Source organism: Eubalaena glacialis, chromosome 1 (assembly GCF_028564815.1).
Source record: "Eubalaena glacialis isolate mEubGla1 chromosome 1, mEubGla1.1.hap2.+ XY, whole genome shotgun sequence".
NCBI lineage: Eukaryota > Metazoa > Chordata > Mammalia > Artiodactyla > Balaenidae > Eubalaena > Eubalaena glacialis.
The window spans coordinates 144,439,517-144,452,174 of NC_083716.1; positions in this window are offsets into that span (position 1 = coordinate 144,439,517).

A 12,658-nucleotide genomic window follows, 5' to 3' on the forward strand; every position below is an offset into this window, starting at 1 on the left:
TGTTTATTACATGTTTCAGGACACACCGTACACTTCTCCAGAGTGGCTGTTGGCAATTGACATCCCACCCCTCAGCCTAGCAAGGCTCCCATGTCTCCATGGCCTGTCCTGCATTTCTGGTGTTTACTCTTTTCGCAGCGTGGCCCTTTTGACCGATGGCAAGCGAGACTTCTTTGTAGTGCTGATTTGCACTTCCGGCTTGCTTGGTTGGCCAAAAAGGGCGTATGCGTTTTTTCCTGAATATATTCAGGAAAAAACGCATACGCCCTTTTTGGCCAAGGGCATCATTGTCAACGTTTGGCCGCTTTTCATGTGCTTTAAAGGCGAGTCGAATCTACCTCCTGAAATCTGTTTACTGCAATTCTGCCTTGCTTTCAAATCCTCTTCGTTGCCTTCCCTCAATATATTTGTGGACGAGAGTTATCATTTATAACTCTGCAGGTTTGTGAATTTCAGTGGCCCTGAGCTCCATTTGTCAACTCGCTTTTTTGGGAGCTGGCCGCAAAAGCGCAGGATTGCTTCAGGCCCTATTCTGGTTCCGGGGGGCAGGCTGAGCCTGTGCTTCATTCTTCTTCCTGATGGGGAAATAGAGTGACCTGTGCCTGTCCCAACACCTAGAGCTAGTCTCTCGTTGGTTCCCCCTCTTCCCGTTCATCCTCAGGACAAATTGCAACCTGTACGAAAGAAACAGGAGCTTCAAGGTGCTGATTCTCCAAGTAGGGAGATTGTTAGTAAAGCGGCTGGAATGGCGAACCCGAGCACAAGGAGAGGAGAAATGAGGTGCGTTTTAGAAACCTTTCCCGATCACACGGTGTACCATCTTCTGGGTTTCCCAGGCATGTTTTCGATGTAGGAAGATGCCCTTGAACCTGGAGATTTGGGACCCATGGGGTGGGTACCACGCGGTATTACTTTAAACGGTCTGCGTTTGCTCACCCAACCTCACCAATCCTCTCAGCCCCAAGATTGTCCAGCCTTTTGTCTCATCCAGCTGTGGGTGTAGATATGGTCAATCCAGGTTGCATCAGAGCCTCCGAACGGATTTTGTAAGAATTTCTCTCTCTTTCACTGTCTTTGTTTTATGGCGTTCATTTTAAGTAATTTATTTTGATAATGGGGTTGAGCTGCTTTTCCCTGCTGTGTTTATGCCGCTTTACACCCTCTTGATTCAACTCCAGAGAGATATCAATACATAGGTTTTAAGATTCTTGCTAGTCAGATATATTCTTGTGCGGTGAATAGGGGGTGTTGAGTCCAGTTCACTGAGCAGGGAGGAGGTCTTGTCTGTTACATATTTGGCTTATGGAACGGTATGTGAGCTAATTTCAAACCCTTGTTTTATGCATCAGCCCACCTCACCTTTCCCGTTAAGCAGCCATAGTGTGTCTTCTAAATGTGTGACTCTGTTCTGTTTTGTAATTCAGTTCAAGTGTAGCGATTTCGACATGCCCTCTATAAGTGATATCTTAGGATAAGAGTCTTTTTCTGTGTGACTTATTTCACTTAGAATCCTCGTCCCTAAATCCACTCATCATGCTGCTACTAGCCTTATGACATTGATTTCATGGCTGAGTGATATTCCATTGTGCCTAAGTACCACAACTTCTTTATCCATTTTTCTCTTTCCTGGGATACTTAAGGTGTAGCTAAGTGGAGGTTCTTGTACACAGAGCAGCCCTAAACTTTGGGGTGCCTGTGTCTTGTTGATTTTTAGTTTTCCCAATTTATACGCCCATGAGTGGAAGTGCCCTATGCTCTGTAAGCTGTGTTTATTACATGTTTCAGGACACACCGTACACTTCTCCAGAGTGGCTGTTGGCAATTGACATCCCACCCCTCAGCCTAGCAAGGCTCCCATGTCTCCATGGCCTGTCCTGCATTTCTGGTGTTTACTCTTTTCGCAGCGTGGCCCTTTTGACCGATGGCAAGCGAGACTTCTTTGTAGTGCTGATTTGCACTTCCGGCTTGCTTGGTTGGCCAAAAAGGGCGTATGCGTTTTTTCCTGAATATATTCAGGAAAAAACGCATACGGCCTTTTTGGCCAAGGGCATCATTGTCAACGTTTTGCCGCTTTTCATGTGCTTTAAAGGCGAGTCGAATCTACCTCCTGAAATCTGTTTCCTGCAATTCTGCCTTGCTTTCAAATCCTCTTCGTTGCCTTCCCTCAATATATTTGTGGACGAGAGTTATCATTTATAACTCTGCAGGTTTGTGAATTGCAGTGGCCCTGAGCTCCATTTGTCAACTCGCTTTTTTGGGAGCTGGCCGCAAAAGCGCAGGATTGCTTCAGGCCCTATTCTGGTTCCGGGGGGCAGGCTGAGCCTGTGCTTCATTCTTCTTCCTGATGGGGAAATAGAGTGACCTGTGCCTGTCCCAACACCTAGAGCTAGTCTCTCGTTGGTTCCCCCTCTTCCCGTTCATCCTCAGGACAAATTGCAACCTGTACGAAAGAAACAGGAGCTTCAAGGTGCTGATTCTCCAAGTAGGGAGATTGTTAGTAAAGCGGCTGGAATGGCGAACCCGAGCACAAGGAGAGGAGAAATGAGGTGCGTTTTAGAAACCTTTCCCGATCACACGGTGTACCATCTTCTGGGTTTCCCAGGTATGTTTTCGATGTAGGAAGATGCCCTTGAACCTGGAGATTTGGGACCCATGGGGTGGGTACCACGCGGTATTACTTTAAACAGTCTGCGTTTGCTCACCCAACCTCACCAATCCTCTCAGCCCCAAGATTGTCCAGCCTTTTGTCTCATACAGCTGTGGGTCTAGATATGGTCAATCCAGGTTGCATCAGAGCCTCCGAACGGATTTTGTAAGAATTTCTCTCTCTTTCACTGTCTTTGTTTTATGGCGTTCATTTTAAGTAATTTATTTTGATAATGGGGTTGAGCTGCTTTTCCCTGCTGTGTTTATGCTGCTTTACACCCTCTTGATTCAACTCCAGAGAGATATCAATACATAGGTTTTAAGATTCTTGCTAGTCAGATATATTCTTGTGCGGTGAATAGGGGGTGTTGAGTCCAGTTCACTGAGCAGGGAGGAGGTCTTGTCTGTTACATATTTGGCTTATGGAACGGTATGTGAGCTAATTTCAAACCCTTGTTTTATGCATCAGCCCACCTCACCTTTCCCGTTAAGCAGCCATAGTGTGTCTTCTAAATGTGTGACTCTGTTCTGTTTTGTAATTCAGTTCAAGTGTAGCGATTTTGACATGCCCTCTATAAGTGATATCTTAGGATAAGAGTCTTTTTCTGTGTGACTTATTTCACTTAGAATCCTCGTCCCTAAATCCACTCATCATGCTGCTACTAGCCTTATGACATTGATTTCATGGCTGAGTGATATTCCATTGTGCCTAAGTACCACAACTTCTTTATCCATTTTTCTCTTTCCTGGGATACTTAAGGTGTAGCTAAGTGGAGGTTCTTGTACACAGAGCAGCCCTAAACTTTGGGGTGCCTGTGTCTTGTTGATTTTTAGTTTTCCCAATTTATACGCCCATGAGTGGAAGTGCCCTATGCTCTGTAAGCTGTGTTTATTACATGTTTCAGGACACACCGTACACTTCTCCAGAGTGGCTGTTGGCAATTGACATCCCACCCTTCATCCTAGCAAGGCTCCCATGTCTCCATGGCCTGTCCTGCATTTCTGGTGTTTACTCTTTTTGCAGCGTGGCCCTTTTGACTGATGGCAAGCGAGACTTCTTTGTAGTGCTGATTTGCACTTCCGGCTTAATTGGTTGGCCAAAAAGGGCGTATGCGTTTTTTCCTGAATATATTCAGCAAAAAACGCATACGCCCTTTTTGGCCAAGGGCATCATTGTCAACGTTTTGCCGCTTTTCATGTGCTTTAAAGGCGAGTCGAATCTACCTCCTGAAATCTGTTTCCTGCAATTCTGCCTTGCTTTCAAATCCTCTTCGTTGCCTTCCCTCAATATATTTGTGGACAAGAGTTATCATTTATAACTCTGCAGGTTTGTGAATTGCAGTGGCCCTGAGCTCCATTTGTCAACTCGCTTTTTTGGGAGCTGGCCGCAAAAGCGCAGGATTGCTTCAGGCCCTATTCTGGTTCCGGGGGGCAGGCTGAGCCTGTGCTTCATTCTTCTTCCTGATGGGGAAATAGAGTGACCTGTGCCTGTCCCAACACCTAGAGCTAGTCTCTCGTTGGTTCCCCCTCTTCCCGTTCATCCTCAGGACAAATTGCAACCTGTACGAAAGAAACAGGAGCTTCAAGGTGCTGATTCTCCAAGTAGGGAGATTGTTAGTAAAGCGGCTGGAATGGCGAACCCGAGCACAAGGAGAGGAGAAATGAGGTGCGTTTTAGAAACCTTTCCCGATCACACGCTGTACCATCTTCTGGGTTTCCCATGCACGTTTTCAATGTAGGAAGATGCCCTTGAACCTGGAGATTTGGGACCCATGGGGTGGGTACCCCGCGGTATTACTTTAAAGAGTCTGCGTTTCCTCACCCAACCTCACCAAACCTCTCAGCCCCAAGAGTGTCCAGCCTTATGTCTCATCCAGCTGTGGGTCTAGATATGGTCAATCCAGGTTGCATCAGAGCCTCCGAACGGATTTTGTAAGAATTTCTCTCTCTTTCACTGTCTTTGTTTTATGGCGTTCATTTTAAGTAATTTATTTTGATAATGGGGTTGAGCTGCTTTTCCCTGCTGTGTTTATGCCGCTTTACACCCTCTTGATTCAACTCCAGAGAGATATCAATACATAGGTTTTAAGATTCTTGCTAGTCAGATATATTCTTGTGCGGTGAATAGGGGGTGTTGAGTCCAGTTCACTGAGCAGGGAGGAGGTCTTGTCTGTTACATATTTGGCTTATGGAACGGTATGTGAGCTAATTTCAAACCCTTGCTTTATGCATCACCCCACCTCACCTTTCCCGTTAAGCAGCCATAGTGTGTCTTCTAAATATGTGACTCTGTTCTGTTTTGTAATTCACTTCAAGTGTAGCGATTTTCACATGCCCTCTATAAGTGATATGTTAGGATAACTGTCTTTTTCTGTGTGACTTATTTCACTTAGAATCCTCGTCCCTAAATCCACTCATCATGCTGCTACTAGCCTTATGACATTGATTTCATGGCTGAGTGATATTCCATTGTGCCTAAGTACCACAACTTCTTTATCCATTTTTCTCTTTCCTGGCATGTTTAAGGTGTACCTAAGTGGAGGTTCTTGTACACAGAGCAGCCGGAAACTTTGGGGTGCCTGTGTCTTGTTGATTTTTAGTTTTCCCAATTTATACGCCCATGAGTGGAAGTGCCCTATGCTCTGTAAGCTGTGTTTATTACATGATTCAGGACACACCGTACACTTCTCCAGAGTGGCTGTTGACAATTGGCATGCTGCCCATCAGCGTAGCAAGGCTCCCATGTCTCCATGGCCTGTCCTGAATTTCTGGTTTTTACACTTTTGGCAGCATGGCCCTTTTGACCGATGGCAAGCGAGACTTCTTTGTAGTGCTGATTTGCACTTCCGGCTTGCTTGGTTGGCCAAAAAGGGCGTATGCGTTTTTTCCTGAATATATTCAGGAAAAAACGCATACGCCCTTTTTGGCCAAGGGCATCATTGTCAACGTTTTGCTGCTTTTCATGTGCTTTAAAGGCGAGTCGAATCTACCTCCTGAAATCTGTTTCCTGCAATTCTGCCTTGCTTTCAAATCTTCTTCATTGCCTTCCCTCAATATATTTGTGGACGAGAGTTATCATTTATAACTCTGCAGGTTTGTGAATTGCAGTGGCCCTGAGCTCCATTTGTCAACTCGCTTTTTTGGGAGCTGGCCGCAAAAGCGCAGGATTGCTTCAGGCCCTATTCTGGTTCCGGGAGCAGGCTGAGCCTGTGCTTCATTCTTCTTCCTGATGGGGAAATAGAGTGACCTGTGCCTGTCCCAACACCTAGAGCTAGACTCTCGTTGGTTCCCCGTCTTCCCGTTCATCCTCAGGACAAATTGCAACCTGTACGAAAGAAACAGGAGCTTCAAGGTGCTGATTCTCCAAGTAGGGAGATTGTTAGTAAAGCGGCTGGAATGGCGAACCCGAGCACAAGGAGAGGAGAAATGAGGTGCGTTTTAGAAACCTTTCCCGATCACACGGTGTACCATCTTCTGGGTTTCCCAGGCATGTTTTCGATGTAGGAAGATGCCCTTGAACCTGGAGATTTGGGACGCATGGGGTGGGTACCACGCGGTATTACTTTAAACAGTCTGCGTTTGCTCACCCAACCTCACCAATCCTCTCAGCCCCAAGATTGTCCAGCCTTTTGTCTCATCCAGCTGTGGGTCTAGATATGGTCAATCCAGGTTGCATCAGAGCCTCCGAACGGATTTTGTAAGAATTTCTCTCTCTTTCACTGTCTTTGTTTTATGGCGTTCATTTTAAGTAATTTATTTTGATAATGGGGTTGAGCTGCTTTTCCCTGCTGTGTTTATGCCGCTTTACACCCTCTTGATTCAACTCCAGAGAGATATCAATACATAGGTTTTAAGATTCTTGCTAGTCAGATATATTCTTGTGCGGTGAATAGGGGGTGTTGAGTCCAGTTCACTGAGCAGGGAGGAGGTCTTGTCTGTTACATATTTGGCTTATGGAACGGTATGTGAGCTAATTTCAAACCCTTGTTTTATGCATCAGCCCACCTCACCTTTCCCGTTAAGCAGCCATAGTGTGTCTTCTAAATGTGTGACTCTGTTCTGTTTTGTAATTCAGTTCAAGTGTAGCGATTTCGACATGCCCTCTATAAGTGATATCTTAGGATAAGAGTCTTTTTCTGTGTGACTTATTTCACTTAGAATCCTCGTCCCTAAATCCACTCATCATGCTGCTACTAGCCTTATGACATTGATTTCATGGCTGAGTGATATTCCATTGTGCCTAAGTACCACAACTTCTTTATCCATTTTTCTCTTTCCTGGGATACTTAAGGTGTAGCTAAGTGGAGGTTCTTGTACACAGAGCAGCCCTAAACTTTGGGGTGCCTGTGTCTTGTTGATTTTTAGTTTTCCCAATTTATACGCCCATGAGTGGAAGTGCCCTATGCTCTGTAAGCTGTGTTTATTACATGTTTCAGGACACACCGTACACTTCTCCAGAGTGGCTGTTGGCAATTGACATCCCACCCCTCAGCCTAGCAAGGCTCCCATGTCTCCATGGCCTGTCCTGCATTTCTGGTGTTTACTCTTTTTGCAGCGTGGCCCTTTTGACTGATGGCAAGCGAGACTTCTTTGTAGTGCTGATTTGCACTTCCGGCTTGCTTGGTTGGCCAAAAAGGGCGTATGCGTTTTTTCCTGAATATATTCAGCAAAAAACGCATACGCCCTTTTTGGCCAAGGGCATCATTGTCAACGTTTTGCCGCTTTTCATGTGCTTTAAAGGCGAGTCGAATCTACCTCCTGAAATCTGTTTCCTGCAATTCTGCCTTGCTTTCAAATCCTCTTCGTTGCCTTCCCTCAATATATTTGTGGACAAGAGTTATCATTTATAACTCTGCAGGTTTGTGAATTGCAGTGGCCCTGAGCTCCATTTGTCAACTCGCTTTTTTGGGAGCTGGCCGCAAAAGCGCAGGATTGCTTCAGGCCCTATTCTGGTTCCGGGGGGCAGGCTGAGCCTGTGCTTCATTCTTCTTCCTGATGGGGAAATAGAGTGACCTGTGCCTGTCCCAACACCTAGAGCTAGTCTCTCGTTGGTTCCCCCTCTTCCCGTTCATCCTCAGGACAAATTGCAACCTGTACGAAAGAAACAGGAGCTTCAAGGTGCTGATTCTCCAAGTAGGGAGATTGTTAGTAAAGCGGCTGGAATGGCGAACCCGAGCACAAGGAGAGGAGAAATGAGGTGCGTTTTAGAAACCTTTCCCGATCACACGCTGTACCATCTTCTGGGTTTCCCATGCACGTTTTCAATGTAGGAAGATGCCCTTGAACCTGGAGATTTGGGACCCATGGGGTGGGTACCCCGCGGTATTACTTTAAAGGGTCTGCGTTTCCTCACCCAACCTCACCAAACCTCTCAGCCCCAAGAGTGTCCAGCCTTATGTCTCATCCAGCTGTGGGTCTAGATATGGTCAATCCAGGTTGCATCAGAGCCTCCGAACGGATTTTGTAAGAATTTCTCTCTCTTTCACTGTCTTTGTTTTATGGCGTTCATTTTAAGTAATTTATTTTGATAATGGGGTTGAGCTGCTTTTCCCTGCTGTGTTTATGCCGCTTTACACCCTCTTGATTCAACTCCAGAGAGATATCAATACATAGGTTTTAAGATTCTTGCTAGTCAGATATATTCTTGTGCGGTGAATAGGGGGTGTTGAGTCCAGTTCACTGAGCAGGGAGGAGGTCTTGTCTGTTACATATTTGGCTTATGGAACGGTATGTGAGCTAATTTCAAACCCTTGCTTTATGCATCACCCCACCTCACCTTTCCCGTTAAGCAGCCATAGTGTGTCTTCTAAATATGTGACTCTGTTCTGTTTTGTAATTCACTTCAAGTGTAGCGATTTTCACATGCCCTCTATAAGTGATATGTTAGGATAACTGTCTTTTTCTGTGTGACTTATTTCACTTAGAATCCTCGTCCCTAAATCCACTCATCATGCTGCTACTAGCCTTATGACATTGATTTCATGGCTGAGTGATATTCCATTGTGCCTAAGTACCACAACTTCTTTATCCATTTTTCTCTTTCCTGGCATGTTTAAGGTGTACCTAAGTGGAGGTTCTTGTACACAGAGCAGCCGGAAACTTTGGGGTGCCTGTGTCTTGTTGATTTTTAGTTTTCCCAATTTATACGCCCATGAGTGGAAGTGCCCTATGCTCTGTAAGCTGTGTTTATTACATGATTCAGGACACACCGTACACTTCTCCAGAGTGGCTGTTGACAATTGGCATGCTGCCCATCAGCGTAGCAAGGCTCCCATGTCTCCATGGCCTGTCCTGAATTTCTGGTTTTTACACTTTTGGCAGCATGGCCCTTTTGACCGATGGCAAGCGAGACTTCTTTGTAGTGCTGATTTGCACTTCCGGCTTGCTTGGTTGGCCAAAAAGGGCGTATGCGTTTTTTCCTGAATATATTCAGGAAAAAACGCATACGCCCTTTTTGGCCAAGGGCATCATTGTCAACGTTTTGCTGCTTTTCATGTGCTTTAAAGGCGAGTCGAATCTACCTCCTGAAATCTGTTTCCTGCAATTCTGCCTTGCTTTCAAATCTTCTTCATTGCCTTCCCTCAATATATTTGTGGACGAGAGTTATCATTTATAACTCTGCAGGTTTGTGAATTGCAGTGGCCCTGAGCTCCATTTGTCAACTCGCTTTTTTGGGAGCTGGCCGCAAAAGCGCAGGATTGCTTCAGGCCCTATTCTGGTTCCGGGAGGCAGGCTGAGCCTGTGCTTCATTCTTCTTCCTGATGGGGAAATAGAGTGACCTGTGCCTGTCCCAACACCTAGAGCTAGTCTCTCGTTGGTTCCCCGTCTTCCCGTTCATCCTCAGGACAAATTGCAACCTGTACGAAACAAACAGGAGGTTCCAGGTGCTGATTCTCCAAGTAGGGAGATTGTTAGTAAAGCGGCTGGAATGGCGAACCCGAGCACAAGGAGAGGAGAAATGAGGTGCGTTTTAGAAACCTTTCCCGATCACACGGTGTACCATCTTCTGGGTTTCCCAGGCATGTTTTCGATGTAGGAAGATGCCCTTGAACCTGGAGATTTGGGACCCATGGGGTGGGTACCACGCGGTATTACTTTAAACAGTCTGCGTTTGCTCACCCAACCTCACCAATCCTCTCAGCCCCAAGATTGTCCAGCCTTTTGTCTCATCCAGCTGTGGGTCTAGATATGGTCAATCCAGGTTGCATCAGAGCCTCCGAACGGATTTTGTAAGAATTTCTCTCTCTTTCACTGTCTTTGTTTTATGGCGTTCATTTTAAGTAATTTATTTTGATAATGGGGTTGAGCTGCTTTTCCCTGCTGTGTTTATGCCGCTTTACACCCTCTTGATTCAACTCCAGAGAGATATCAATACATAGGTTTTAAGATTCTTGCTAGTCAGATATATTCTTGTGCGGTGAATAGGGGGTGTTGAGTCCAGTTCACTGAGCAGGGAGGAGGTCTTGTCTGTTACATATTTGGCTTATGGAACGGTATGTGAGCTAATTTCAAACCCTTGTTTTATGCATCAGCCCACCTCACCTTTCCCGTTAAGCAGCCATAGTGTGTCTTCTAAATGTGTGACTCTGTTCTGTTTTGTAATTCAGTTCAAGTGTAGCGATTTCGACATGCCCTCTATAAGTGATATCTTAGGATAAGAGTCTTTTTCTGTGTGACTTATTTCACTTAGAATCCTCGTCCCTAAATCCACTCATCATGCTGCTACTAGCCTTATGACATTGATTTCATGGCTGAGTGATATTCCATTGTGCCTAAGTACCACAACTTCTTTATCCATTTTTCTCTTTCCTGGGATACTTAAGGTGTAGCTAAGTGGAGGTTCTTGTACACAGAGCAGCCCTAAACTTTGGGGTGCCTGTGTCTTGTTGATTTTTAGTTTTCCCAATTTATACGCCCATGAGTGGAAGTGCCCTATGCTCTGTAAGCTGTGTTTATTACATGTTTCAGGACACACCGTACACTTCTCCAGAGTGGCTGTTGGCAATTGACATCCCACCCCTCAGCCTAGCAAGGCTCCCATGTCTCCATGGCCTGTCCTGCATTTCTGGTGTTTAGTCTTTTTGCAGCGTGGCCCTTTTGACTGATGGCAAGCGAGACTTCTTTGTAGTGCTGATTTGCACTTCCGGCTTAATTGGTTGGCCAAAAAGGGCGTATGCGTTTTTTCCTGAATATATTCAGCAAAAAACGCATACGCCCTTTTTGGCCAAGGGCATCATTGTCAACGTTTTGCCGCTTTTCATGTGCTTTAAAGGCGAGTCGAATCTACCTCCTGAAATCTGTTTCCTGCAATTCTGCCTTGCTTTCAAATCCTCTTCGTTGCCTTCCCTCAATATATTTGTGGACAAGAGTTATCATTTATAACTCTGCAGGTTTGTGAATTGCAGTGGCCCTGAGCTCCATTTGTCAACTCGCTTTTTTGGGAGCTGGCCGCAAAAGCGCAGGATTGCTTCAGGCCCTATTCTGGTTCCGGGGGGCAGGCTGAGCCTGTGCTTCATTCTTCTTCCTGATGGGGAAATAGAGTGACCTGTGCCTGTCCCAACACCTAGAGCTAGTCTCTCGTTGGTTCCCCCTCTTCCCGTTCATCCTCAGGACAAATTGCAACATGTACGAAAGAAACAGGAGCTTCAAGGTGCTGATTCTCCAAGTAGGGAGATTGTTAGTAAAGCGGCTGGAATGGCGAACCCGAGCACAAGGAGAGGAGAAATGAGGTGCGTTTTAGAAACCTTTCTCGATCACACGCTGTACCATCTTCTGGGTTTCCCATGCACGTTTTCAATGTAGGAAGATGCCCTTGAACCTGGAGATTTGGGACCCATGGGGTGGGTACCCCGCGGTATTACTTTAAAGGGTCTGCGTTTCCTCACCCAACCTCACCAAACCTCTCAGCCCCAAGAGTGTCCAGCCTTATGTCTCATCCAGCTGTGGGTCTAGATATGGTCAATCCAGGTTGCATCAGAGCCTCCGAACGGATTTTGTAAGAATTTCTCTCTCTTTCACTGTCTTTGTTTTATGGCGTTCATTTTAAGTAATTTATTTTGATAATGGGGTTGAGCTGCTTTTCCCTGCTGTGTTTATGCCGCTTTACACCCTCTTGATTCAACTCCAGAGAGATATCAATACATAGGTTTTAAGATTCTTGCTAGTCAGATATATTCTTGTGCGGTGAATAGGGGGTGTTGAGTCCAGTTCACTGAGCAGGGAGGAGGTCTTGTCTGTTACATATTTGGCTTATGGAACGGTATGTGAGCTAATTTCAAACCCTTGCTTTATGCATCACCCCACCTCACCTTTCCCGTTAAGCAGCCATAGTGTGTCTTCTAAATATGTGACTCTGTTCTGTTTTGTAATTCACTTCAAGTGTAGCGATTTTCACATGCCCTCTATAAGTGATATGTTAGGATAACTGTCTTTTTCTGTGTGACTTATTTCACTTAGAATCCTCGTCCCTAAATCCACTCATCATGCTGCTACTAGCCTTATGACATTGATTTCATGGCTGAGTGATATTCCATTGTGCCTAAGTACCACAACTTCTTTATCCATTTTTCTCTTTCCTGGCATGTTTAAGGTGTAGCTAAGTGGAGGTTCTTGTACACAGAGCAGCCGGAAACTTTGGGGTGCCTGTGTCTTGTTGATTTTTAGTTTTCCCAATTTATACGCCCATGAGTGGAAGTGCCCTATGCTCTGTAAGCTGTGTTTATTACATGATTCAGGACACACCGTACACTTCTCCAGAGTGGCTGTTGACAATTGGCATGCTGCCAATCAGCGTAGCAAGGCTCCCATGTCTCCATGGCCTGTCCTGAATTTCTGGTTTTTACACTTTTGGCAGCATGGCCCTTTTGACCGATGGCAAGCGAGACTTCTTTGTAGTGCTGATTTGCACTTCCGGCTTGCTTGGTTGGCCAAAAAGGGCGTATGCGTTTTTTCCTGAATATATTCAGGAAAAAACGCATACGCCCTTTTTGGCCAAGGGCATCATTGTCAACGT